The 13,277-nt window shown below is 39.7% G+C and overlaps 1 non-coding gene across 1 annotated transcript; it reads left to right on the forward strand.

The window, feature by feature from the left end:
* Positions 1-278: 278 nt before the first annotated feature.
* On the forward strand, positions 279-413 carry LOC138987330 (small nucleolar RNA SNORA16B/SNORA16A family). The gene has a single exon (XR_011463816.1). It is a non-coding gene; the product is annotated as a small nucleolar RNA SNORA16B/SNORA16A family (small nucleolar RNA).
* Positions 414-13,277: the final 12,864 nt, after the last annotated feature.

Consider the following 13,277-nt stretch of genomic DNA (forward strand, 5'->3'; position numbering starts at 1 on the left):
TTGAAGTTAGACGTGGCCATATAAACTGAATTCTGGACAACAGAATGTGAATGGAAGCGATTTATGTTGCTTCCCAGTCTGGTCTGTAACAGTTACCAATGCATGATCTGCAAGCTGCTCTCTTCCTCCCTCTTTCAGTTAGATGTTGAGTATCTAAGCACCTATCTCCCTACCAGCTATTAGACTTCTATACGAATCGGAAAGTTCTATTTCAGCCATTGAGATTCAAAAATTAATTTAAAAAATAAGGCAGATCAATTTTTTAAAAATGTATATGTTGTGGCCCTTATCGAAACTGCAGCTGCTTCCATATAGCTGCTGTGGTCAAAAAGGAGCCCAAAGTGACAGTTTTCCTTGACGGTCGCCGTTCTGTTTGCTGTAACTGATCTGCAACATTTCAGGAAAAGACAGTTCCCATTGTACTTGCCATTTCTCAGGTACAACCAGAGACCTTTATTAAAACTGACAACGTTTTCAGAGGCCACCAGAAATATTCCATTGATGGGGTCTTACATGCAAGAATAAGGCTTTTGAGAAGTGGCTTGCAGAGGCCAAGAACCAGTATGCAAATGCAGATATGGGTGGGTTAGATACCTGTGCTGGGGAAATCCAAGGGCAAGTGGTGCAGATTGTGGCCATGCTTTGGGTCTTTGCCCTGAAAAGCTTAAGGCATCAGCCCAAAGGCGAGTCAAAAACCTTGGTTCTGAAAACCAGATGAATGGACGAGTAGGTCATTCAGGACAAAAGAAGAAAAAAAAAGATAAAGTGTATATGTTAAGTGAGGACCCAGATATTGAGTCCTTAAAAATTATCCTTCCTGTGAACCCTAAGAGTGTGGAGTATCCCCCAGGGTAAGCATTTTGTCTTTGGGAACACTGGTAGAGAGGTTCCCTGTCTATTTAGGGTAGTTGAAGAGTTCTGTTCCATATTGTGAAGACAAGTAGCATGAGTGATAAATACATTTTTATTGTTTTGAGCCACTGAGAATTTCAGGTGTTACTGCAGCAAAATCTACATCATCTTCATTTAAGGTAGAAACTGTTATCTAAAGTGAGGTGCTACCATAACAAGAACCTAAAATAATTAAGAGAGATGGCAAGCAGGAAGGAAACCATTTTCAGAGGATGGAGAGAGAGCAATTTATGATCTACAGTGGTGAAACATTTCATAAAACTGTTGCTCACAGCTAACTTGGAAGACAGGTCATGTAATAAATCTATAGCTTAAGGGCAAGATTGGAAAACAAAATGCTGTGTGTTCATCGCTGTTGGCTGCATTTGGCAAGATATTACAAAAAAGAGATGTAGTGGGAAAAGAGCTGACCAGTTTGTAACCAAGAATGAAAGGAATAGACTCCAATTTGAGAACTTGTAGAGTTGAAGTAGGTAACTACTTCTCAACCCCAAACAGTTCAAGATACAATTGAGAAATGTTCGGAATGATAAAGGACAACTAAAGCTCAGCCTGGAGGCAATGCATCAAATTAAAAGATTGGCTTTTTCACCCATTTTTAAAAATCTTTTAATGAGTGGACTAATAGGTCCTAGATCAAAGATCCAATCAACAAAAGTAGTTTGGACACAATGGTTTAGGGAAAAAGAGACTAAGGGAAAGTAACTATTTTATCAAAGTTTGGTAAACCTATGTAATCACTGTGAGAGGGAGATGGGAAGAAGAGAGGGAGAGGGAGAGATAGGAGGATAAACTGGGGCTAGAAAACAAATACATACCAAATGAGAATTACATCTTGAAGGAAGTATGGAGCTGATGAAAATGACTAGTTTGGACTTTTTCCCCGTCCTGGTTATGTTTCTGAGAGTTGTACTTCCAAAATAACCACTAGCCTAAATGTCTTTTCACCTTTAGAACTCCATCTATGTGCACAAAGCAGACTAAGAAAGCTGCTCAGCCCCTAAGGAGGACATATTACCCCCCAAAACCTATTCCAGAAGTAGCCACAAAGGATAACAGAAAAGGAAGAATCAGTCACAGAAAGAATCATGAATAGTGGAGAACAGTGAATAAAGGAGCCACTTACAGGGAGCAGTGCCAGGGCTTAATGAAGGCACATTCCCCATTCCCCAGAGTGATAAAGGGTCCTCAAAACAGCCGCCCACAGGATTTCACAACTACCACAGATGAGCCTCTACTTCTGTTATTCCTTTCAAACAGGAATCTTTGCTGTGACTATCTCATCCATAGGGACAGATAACTTGTCTTCTGGCATGGGTCTTCTCGCTTGTCTTCTGGCTGCAGATGGTGACTGCAGCCATGAAATTAAAAGATGCTTGCTCCTTGGAAGAAAAGCTATGACCCACCTAGACAGCATATTAAAAAGCAGAGACATCACTGAGTGACCAAACAACAACAAATAGGTATTGACTGTTTGATCTAAGCACAAAAGGAGGCACATCTGTACCTAATGCAGAGATCACTTAGATCAAAAGGAGGCACATCTGTACCTATTGTAGAGATCACTACATGTAACTCTGATTCTGGGTTTTGAACTAGGCGTCCTGACTAGATGATGTTTTTGGTATGTCTACCCTGGGAAGGAGATAGATGTATTTTGCAAACAAGAAGGAGAACTAAATGAATATTTAACGACCGGAAGAGTGGAAGCAAATATTGCTATTCCCTAGTATTTCTAATTTTCTTTCTTCCAGGTACACAGTAGGACTCCACTTGCTTGCCCGCTTGAAGCTAGTAGTGGCCATGTGATTTGTTTTGGTCAATAAAACTGAATAGAATTGAAGAGTGTCACTTCCAGGAGGAAACCTTTAAGAGCTGTTGCATAGTTTGACCTTCTCCTTCCCCTGGTTGTAGTTCTGTGATGTTTCAGAGAGTGAAGCCTCTGCCAACTGGCATCTTTTAGTGAGAACAACACGGAGCAGAGCTCACAGACAATAGCATGAATGAGGAGTACACTACTGTTCTAAGCCACTAATTTTGAGGATGCTACTGAAGCAAAATCTAGTCTCTTCTGATTAACTCAGAAATAAACAGACATAATAGATAAACAGGAAACAGCCTGTCTTCAACTGAAAAAAAAGGCAAGATATTTTAAAAAAGGGAAATCTAAAAATAACATCTTTAAAAGATTTTTTTTTAATTGTCTATTTGCCTGGAAACACAATCAACACCTATTTGTTGTTTGGTTGCTCAGTGATGTCTCTGCTTTTTAATATGCTGTCTAGGTGGGTTTTTCTTTTGAAAAGAAAAGAAAATATGCTTTTCTTCCAAGGAGCAAGCATCTTTTAATTTCATGGCTGTAGTCACCATCTGCAGTGATTTTGGAGCCCAAGAAAATAAAGTCTTGTCACTGTTTGCACTGTTTTCCCGTCTATTTGCCATGAAGTGATGGGACTGGATGCCATGATCTTAGTTTTTTGAAAGCTGAGTTTTAAGCCAGCCTTTTCACTCTCCTCTTTCACCTTCGACAAGAGGCTCTTTAGTTCCTCTTTCCTCTTTGCTTTCTGCCATAAGGCTGGTTTCATCTGCATATCTGAGGTTATTGATATTTCTCTTGGCAATCTTGATTCCAGTGTGTGCTTCATCCAGCCCAGCATTTTGCATGATGTACTCTGCAAAAAAGTTAAATAAGCAGGGTGACAATATACAGCTTTGATGTACTTCTTTCCCAATTTTGAACCAGTCTGTTGTTTCATGTCTGGTTCTAACGGTTGCTTCTTGCCCTACATAAGGGTTTCTCAGAAGGCAGGTAAGGTGGTCTGATATTCCCATCTCTTTAAGAATTTTCCAGTTTGTTGTGATCCATCTTTTGCATTGGCCCCTAATAATTTCAATTTTGCAACTTTAATTATGTAAGATCTGATAATTTCCATATCTTCATTCTGAAATTCTTACTGGTCTTGATTTTCTTTTCATTCTTTTTCAGATATTTAAATTTTTATATATTTTTCTGTTCTAAGTATATATATTTCTGAAGCTATCTCAAATCCCAATCACTTCTGACTATATTTAAAAACAGGAACAAAAAATTCCCATAATGAGCTTGACCTTGGATATCATTATCAATAATGGTCTTAATGGAAGGCATAATTTTGCTATCTGCCATTACTCCTTGAAGATGCTGTTGGGAAAGTGAAGTCAGGTAGAGATAGCCTTAAATTCCAGATGTGCCACTTCCTACCAGTATGACCTGGGACAAGTTACTTAATGAGCTTAACCACTTTCCTCTTAAGTGGTGATAACATCTACTTTACAGGGAATTATGAAGAATACAGAAGTAACATATAAAATGTCCAAATAAATAAGTATCCAGCACATAGTTACCGCTTATAATCATCAGCATATATTAGGCATATGGCATTCTTTCTTGGTTGCTATTGAAGGATCTGTCATCTGTCAATTTGCTAAAATTTTGATTGAGTCTATTTGTTGTCAACCAGATCTAAATTAATTATATAAGGTAATTTTTCATTGTGCCAAGTAGTACTTCCCAAACAGAACCCATATTGTATTTTCCCTCAAAAAGCATTCCTCTTATTCCAGTATTCTGGCCTTTATTAAGTTTGATATTTACTATCATAATGTTCATAACTTTGAGACTGGGTTCACATCTGTCCTGGTTGAAGAAGGTCCTCAGGCTGTTCATTGTGAAGCTGTTTTTCTTGCCTTATTGTTGTTCTAACTACTCTTCTCCAAGCTTTAATTTTACAGATATTCCCTGGAGTCCTTCCTAAATCGGAGATCACTCACACTGTTCCAGGTGTTGATACTCAATGGTTTTACTTAAAGACAATGTTTTTTTTAAAAAAAGCAAAGTGCAAATACAAAAGTGTAGAAAGGCAAGTGTCTTCCTTTGCACTCCCACTTTCTAGAAATGTTAACATTTTTAGGCCTTCTTGACTTTTCATCCTGTGCATATACAAATGTTAGGTTTGTTTTTATACACAGAAGGTCATGGTATACATTCTATACTGCATCTTGCTTTTTCTCTCAAAAATAAATTATAGATAATTCAGCACTGATTTTCCACTTTTAAAAGATCACATAGAACTAAACATGGAAACAAGCTAAGTGTCCACTGATGGATAAAGGGATTCAAAAATGCAAGATACACATACAGGAATATTATTCAGCCATAAAAAAGAAAAAAATCTTGCCTTCTGCAGTAATAAGGACGGACTTTGAGGGAGTTACGCTAGTGAAGTAAACCAGGCTGAGGAAGACAGATGCTGTATGTTCTCACCTGTATGTGAAACCTGAAAAAGGGGAACTCAAAGAAATAGCATGTAGAACGATGGCTGCCCGGGGCTAGGAGTGGGAGAAAATAGATGCTGGTCAAAGGGTATAATCTTCCAGCACAAGATAAGGAAGTTCTGGAGTCTAATAATGTATAGCATGGTGATTATAATTAACAATACTGCATCATATACTTGGAAGTTAAGAAAGTAGATCTTAAAAGTTATCTTCACACACACACACACACACACAAAAGGTAATTATGTGAGGACAGAGGTGTTAACTAACCTCACTGTGATAATCATTTCACAATACATACATGATCAAATCATCATGTTGTACACCTGAAGTTTATATATGTTGTTATGTCAATAATATCTGAATGAAGCTGGAAAACAAAAGATCACATAGTACTTTGTGGTACAGAGTATCACTGTTTATCCAGTCTCCTACTAATATAAATAAGAGAACATCTACTAAAAATAGTGCAGTCACCAAATTTTTGTTATACAGACGTTTCCTGCAGCAACTGTATCTACATCTATCTATGTCTATCCTTGGGCACTTGGTTTTTTTTGGAATGGAATCCTAGAGGAATTACCCTGTTTTAGTTGGTTTCAATAGGTATGCCCCAGGTTTTATGTAAAGGTGCAGATAGTGTCTTATTACCCCACCCCCAGGGTACCTGAACGTTGTATCAATCTTAGTTTTTAAGTCTTACAGAAAGAATTTTCAGGGATTCTAGGATCTCTTCCTTAATTATTACCAATTATTATCAATCATTTCATATGTTTAGTTTGAAAATTTTTCTAAAAATCCTTATACTTAGGTCAAGTGGGCCTTAGAAACCATCACTACGAACAAAGCTAGTGGAGGTGATGGAATTCCAGTTGAGCTATTCCAAATCCTGAAAGATGATGCTGTGAAAGTGCTGCACTCAATATGCCAGCAAATTTGGAAAACTCAGCAGTGGCCACACGACTGGAAAAGGTCAGTTTTCATTCCAATCCCAAAGAAAGGCAATGCCAAAGAATGCTCAAACTACCGCACAATTGCACTCATCTCACACGCTAGTAAAGTAACGCTCAAAATTCTCCAAGCCAGGCTTCAGCAATATGTGAACCGTGAACTTCCTGATGTTCAAGCTGGTTTTAGAAAAAGCAGAGGAACCAGAGATCAAATTGCGAACATCCACTGGATCATGGAAAAAGCAAGAGAGTTCCAGAAAAACATCTATTTCTGCTTTATTGACTATGCCAAAGCCTTTGAGTGTGTGGATCACAATCAACTGTGGAAAATTCTGAAAGAGATGGGAATACCAGACCACCTGACCTGCCTCTTGAGAAATGTGCATGCAGGTCAGGAAGCAACAGTTAGAACTGGACATAGAACAACAGACTGCTTCCAAATAGGAAAAGGAGTACGTCAAGGCTGTATATTGTCACCCTGTTTATTTAACTTCTATGCAGAGTACATCATGAGAAACGCTGGGCTGGAAGAAATACAAGCTGGAATCAAGATTGCCGGGAGAAATCTTAATAACCTCAGATAGGCATATGACACCACCCTTATGGCAGAAAGTGAAGAGGAACTCAAAAGCCTCTTGATGAAGGTGAAAGCGGAGACTGAAAAAGTTGGCTTAAAGCTCAAGATTCAGAAAACGAAGATCATGGCATCCGGTCCCATCACTTCATGGGAAATAGATGGGGAAACAGTGGAAACAGTGTCAGACTTTATTTTGGGGGGCTCCAAAATCACTGCAGATGGTGACTGCAGCCATGAAATTAAAAGACGCTTACTCCTTGGAAGGAAAGTTATGACCAACCTGGATAGCATATTCAAAAGCAGACATTACTTTGCCAACAAAGGTCCGTCTAGTTAAGGCTATGGTTTTTCCTGTGGTCATGTATGGATGTGAGTTGGACTGTGAAGAAGGCTGAGCGCCGAAGAATTGATGCCTTTGAACTGTGGTGTTGGAGAAGACTCTTGAGAGTCCCTGGGACTTCGAGGAGATCCAACCAGTCCATTCTGAAGGAGATCAGCCCTGGGATTTCTTTGGAAGGAATGATGCTAAAGCTGAAACTCCAGTACTTTGGCCACCTCATGCGAAGAGTTGACTCATTGGAAAAGACTCTGATGCTGGGAGGGATTGTGGGCAGGAGGAGAAGGGGACGACAGAGGATGAGATGGCTGGATGGCATCACTGACCCAATGGACGTGAGTCTGAGTGAACTCCGGGAGTTGGTGATGGACAGGGAGGCCTGGCGTGCTGCAATTCATGGGGTCACAAAGAGTCGGACATGACTGAGCGACTGATCTGATCTGACCTGAACAGAAGAATTGACTTATGGTTTGTATTACTTCCTGAAGTTGCTGTTAACTAATTACCACAAACTACATGGCTTAAAATAACGGAAATTTTCTCACAGTTCTGGATGTCAGAAGCAAGGTGTCAGCAGGGCCGTTCTTCCTCTGGAGGCAACAGAGAACCCCTCCTTGCCTCTTCCAGCTTCAGGTGGCTCCAGATGTTCCTTGGATTGTCACTGCAGAATTCTAATCCTGTATCTGATTCACATTGTCTTCTCAGTGTCCATTTCTCTTCTCCTCTGCGTTAAGTACCTCTTACAGGATACTTGTCATGGGATTTAGGGCCTACCCATATAATCTAGGATGATCTCAGCTTAAGTTCCTTAACTAATTACATCCGCAAAGATCCTTTTTTCCAAGGAAGGTCACATGCACACATTCTGGGGGTTCTGACATAGATATATCTTTTTATTAGGGCCACCATTCAACTACATAGTGGCTCAATCAACAAAGCCACTTAAATCATGCTATATAAAAGAAGTCTGCTTGTAACAGCCAATTTAGGATTGATGTGGCTCAATGATCTCTTCAAAGATCTTGACTCTCCATCTTTCCCCTTCCACAATTCTCAGAATATTATTTATAACTTTGCCACCTTACATTAACAGTTACAGGACAGCTCCAGGCTTTACATGCCTTAGAGAACTGTAAACACTGCAGGAAGAGAGAAGAGGGGGAAAAATGTGTTTCCTTTAAGGGAAGAAAGCCTCTCCCTGAAACTTCCACAGCTTCCCCCTATGTCCCAGCATGTCCAACCCAGATGGATCACTGGCAGAGGGGACAAGAGGATGCCATGACTGCCTTACAGCTATGAAGATACATGCCCTGCAGTACACTGCCACACAGAAACTTGAGTTTTGATAACCAAAAAAAAAAAAAAAAAAATGAAGGGATGGCTGTTCAGTAGCAACTAATAGCATCTGCTACAATTCCTAAATGTTTCCTGAAGATCACTAATAAAACTCACCAACTGTTTCATCTACTGATTTACATCACTTCCTTCAATCAATATTTTATAACATCTGCTATACATTGGGTACTGTGATAGAAATGGGAGTCCAAGATCAAGACATAGTCCACATCCTCAAGGAGGATGGATGAATGGAATAAAAAAATAAATACATCTGTAATTCCAGGACAGCAAGACCAATACTACATTAGAGATATGTGCACGGGGCGGTGGGGGAATAGAATAGATTGCAGCATCTTGAAAGCCAAGCCTGGAGTTGAGTTTCTGAGAAACAATTAAACAGAGAAAACGCAGGAGTGGATAATGGTGTTTTACATAAAGAGCATGCAGAAAGGCAGTGATGACTGGAAATTACTACCACACCCTTGTGGAACTACAAACATTTTAATGAACCTAGAATCAAGGAGCTGTGTGGGTATAAGGAGGGCAGGTAAGCTAGTGAGGGGTAGAAGCTAGATGAAGAGCCTATATATACTGAAATAAAGTGACATGATCTCAAAACCTGTTTGGAAGCAACTGAAGGATTTTGATCAAAGGAACAATCAAGATTACTCCTGACAATGCCTGGATATTTTTGATCGCTTAACTGTTTCCTATTTGTATAATGTTATGGCTTCCCAGGTGGCTCAGTAGTAAAGAATCTGCCTGCCAATGCAGGAGATGCAGGAGCTGCTGCTGCTGCTAAGTCGCCTCAATCGTGTCCCACTCTGTGCGACCCCATAGATGGCAGCCCACTAGGCTCCCCCATCCCTGGGGTTCTCCAGGCAAGAACACTGGAGTGGGCTGCCAATTCCTTCTCCAGTGCATGAAAGTGAAAAGTGAAAGTGAAGTCACTCAGTTGTGTCCAACTCTTAGCCATCCCATGGACTGCAGCCTACCAGGCTTCTCCGTCCATGGGATTTTCCAGGCAGAAGTACTGGAGTGGGGTTGCCTTCTCTGGTGATGCAGGAGATTCAGGTTCAATCCCTGGGTCGGGAAGATCCCCTGGAGGAGGAAACGGCAACCCACTCCAGTATTCTTGCCAGGGAAATCCCATGGACAGAAGAGCCTGGCGGGCTATACAGTCCATGGGGTCACAGACACCACTGAGCAACTGAGCATGCACAAGCTTGTTACTGGGATATGAATAGGGGATTTGCAATTAAAATTTTTAATTTGGACTTGTTTTTTAGAGCTTACTCCAAAAAAATTCAAAAATTTGCAGTATTTGGTGAAGATGGAATTGTAGAAACCTGGTGCAGGTCACATATTCCTATAGGCTTCCAAGTATTCTGACCAAAGGAAAAGTTCTATATAAGCCTATACCATAAATCAGCTTAAAATAGCTTCTGTAACAATGTTTCCTATTCTGTATAACACAAAGTGAATCATTTGGACAACAGTGTGCAGAAAAAAGATGCTAAGAATATTACTAGACATTACCTTGGCTTCCTTAGAATGGTCTCAACAATTATCTCACAATAGCACACAAGTTTGCTACCCTCAGGCAGACTTATAATTTTTAAAATGACCTTCAAATAAAGGTATAAAGATTTACCCCAGTGTCCCCAGAATGCTTCTGGGGGGAAAGCAGAATGATTCAACAGAAAAAACATAATCCTCAGAACTACTTAGATTGGGGTTCAAATTCTGATGTCTCCACTTGCTAGATGTTATTGTATTATTTAATTTCTTTTAAACTTTGTTTATTTATATAATGTTTATAATAAAGACAGATCAAATTTCATAGGGGCTACAAGTATATGCATGATTCAACTGCATATATAAACCTAACACTATTACACTTATAAAACATACTCTAGTAATATACCAAACAAATAATTCTCAAAAAAATACCAGTTGTCTTTTTTTATCTTAACTATACTATATACTACTACCCCCCCAGAAGTTTATTAATGACATAAATATGAATGGTATTTTTTATAGGCACAATAAAGGCAACAAACTTACTGGAAGATAATTTCACAACCAGACATTTTGATTTTGTCACATTTTCCCTGAGCAGCCAGAGGAGCCTTAGCTGCGTGAACAGCACACACAGATTTTTCCTCCATCATGAGGTATAATCGATTATCTCCTTCCACCCTCAATTCCCAATAAAAAACTCTCAATCACATGAAAATTTTTTTGACAAATCATCTTCTAGCTTCACTACTAATTCCCTGTCCATGACAAATGCTATTCATATAAAAATATAACAAGCAAGAAACTTAACTAGCTAAGATGAAATTGAAAGGAAACAGCCATGGACTATTTTCACACTCACTATATTATGCACGGGCTTCCCAGGTGGCTCAGTGGGTAAAGAATCTGCCTGCAATGCAGGAGAGGCGGGTTCAATCCCTGGGTTGGGAAGATCCCCTGGCGGAAGGCATGGCAACCCACTCCAGTATTCTTGCCTGGAAAATCCCATGGACAGAGATGCCTGATGGACTACAGTCTATAGGGTCACAAAGAGTTTGGACACGACTGAAGTGACTGAGCAGGCAGCAGGCGCATTCTAAGATATGAAGTTTCACAAATAAAATAAAATATTGCATCTTTTAAGTCTACTTTATATAATGGTTTAGCGGTGTTACCAGTTTGCCACTATGAACTATCGCTACCTGTTGTCACAGAGATGATGAGAAAACAAAGTAATATATGCAAATATCTAAAAGAAAAATGTTGGTCCCATTTTTTCATGTCACATTTATCATGTTATAATCAGTCCTGGGTGTTCACTGGAAGGACTGATGTTGAAGCTAAAGCTCTAATACTTTGGCCACTTGATGAGAAGAGCTGACTCATTTGAAAAGAACCCTGATGCTGGGAAAGATTGAGGGCAGGAGGAGAAGGGCACGACAGAGAATGAGATGACTGGATGGCATCACCGAATCAATGGACATGGGTTTGGGGGACTCCGGGAGTTGGTGATGGACAGGGAGGCCTGGCGTGCTGCGGTTCATGGGGTCACAAAGAGTCAGACACGGCTGAACGACTGAACTGAACTGAAATTGTCTTCATATGTGCATTCATATTACACTGCCTTCCTTCTTTCAGTTCTCAGTATACACATCCATACACTCAAACATTTTAGGGACCAAATAGGTATTTGTAATGGTTACAAATGCCCATAGCAGCATTAATCATAGTAGCAAAAAGGTGGAAGCAACCCATTCACAGATTAATAGATAAATATGGCATATACATACAATGGAATATTATTCAGCCTTAATAAGGAATGAAATTTTGATACATGCTACAACATGGATGAACTTTGAAAGTATTATGCTAAGTGAAATAAGCCAGGCACAAAAGGACAAGCACTATATGACTCCACTTCTATGAAGTATCTAGAGAAAGTAGAATACTTAGCAGGGGCTGGAGGAGAGAAGAATGGAGCTTAGTGGGTACAGTGTTTTCAGTTTGGGATAATGAAAAAGTTCTGGAGACAGTGGTGATTGTTAGACAACAATAACAAAGTGCTTAATGCCAATGAACTGGACACTTAAAAATGCTTAAAATGATAAATTTTATATGTATATTTAACCACAATAAAAACATTTTTAAAAAAATTCATGATTGGGGACTTCCCTGATGGTCCAGTGGCTAATACTGTGCCCGCCCAATGCAGGGGGCCCAGGTTCAATCCCTGGTCAGGGAACTAGATTCCAGATGCTGCAACTAAAACCTGGTGCAGCCAAATAAATAAATTAAAAAAATACACAAACAGCACTCAGGTGTTTACAATAAAATCATGATTGTTAAAAGATATATATATATAGTAATGAGATGGTATACCTGATCTGTCTTAAACTGGGTGTGGCTAGGATCTCCAAGTTAAAAACAGCAAGGAAGTAGATTTCAAAGAACTGGACTTAGGGTTCTAGGGGGCAAAAGGATCTGCAAATGTGAAGTTAAGAGCCACCTTTAAGATTTGACTTTTTTAGAAATACATTTTAATCCTGGGCCTATTCTCTCCATATCATCCTGTTTCTTTTGGTCTTTTTCTGACAGCATGTTTTTCTTCCAACAGAGGTTCAGTTTCAGTCTTTCTCCTAGTACTCTATCCTGAAAGTAAAAACCTGGATGTTCTAAGGTGATGCTTCTCAACAAGGGTGATTTTGCACCCCAGGAGACCTTTGACAATGTCTGGAGACATTTCTAAATTGTTTCAATGGGGCTGGGGGGCAGGAGTTGCTACTTGCATCCAGTAGATAGGCCAGGGATGGTGCTAACCTTCCCATGAGACACAGGATAGTCTCTCACAACAAGAAATTAACTGGCCCAAAATGCCTATAGTGTTGGGTTGGGAACTCTCTTCTAAGATCTTATTCTAAGGTTTTACTAAGTTGCTTGATTTCTGGTAGAAACTGATTAAAATGGAAGTTACCTCCTTTGATTCCCTACTTTCTCTTTTCATTTACATCTTTTATAGGAAAAAGCTAGTTTCAGCACATATGCTAAGGGTAGGTCTTTTATTTTGAGTTTACAGGACAAGGATCAGTGGTTATGTTTATGATAAGTGGGGGTAGGTGAGAGGCTATTTACGCTACCATTCTCCTTACCCCGGCCAGTCCTACCATGATACTCTATGCCATGGGACAAGATGAAAAATAGAAGGGACAAGGTGTTACAGACAGAGATGAATGGGAAAAAAAAAATCCAAGTGAAGCCAGTGCAAGGCAGTGCCTATCCCATGTGGACTGGCTAATCCTTTCCAGTGGCCACTGGATAAGAGGAAGTATCT

The sequence above is a fragment of the Bos mutus genome, chromosome 3 (genome assembly GCF_027580195.1).
Source record: "Bos mutus isolate GX-2022 chromosome 3, NWIPB_WYAK_1.1, whole genome shotgun sequence".
In the NCBI taxonomy this organism is placed as follows: domain Eukaryota; kingdom Metazoa; phylum Chordata; class Mammalia; order Artiodactyla; family Bovidae; genus Bos; species Bos mutus.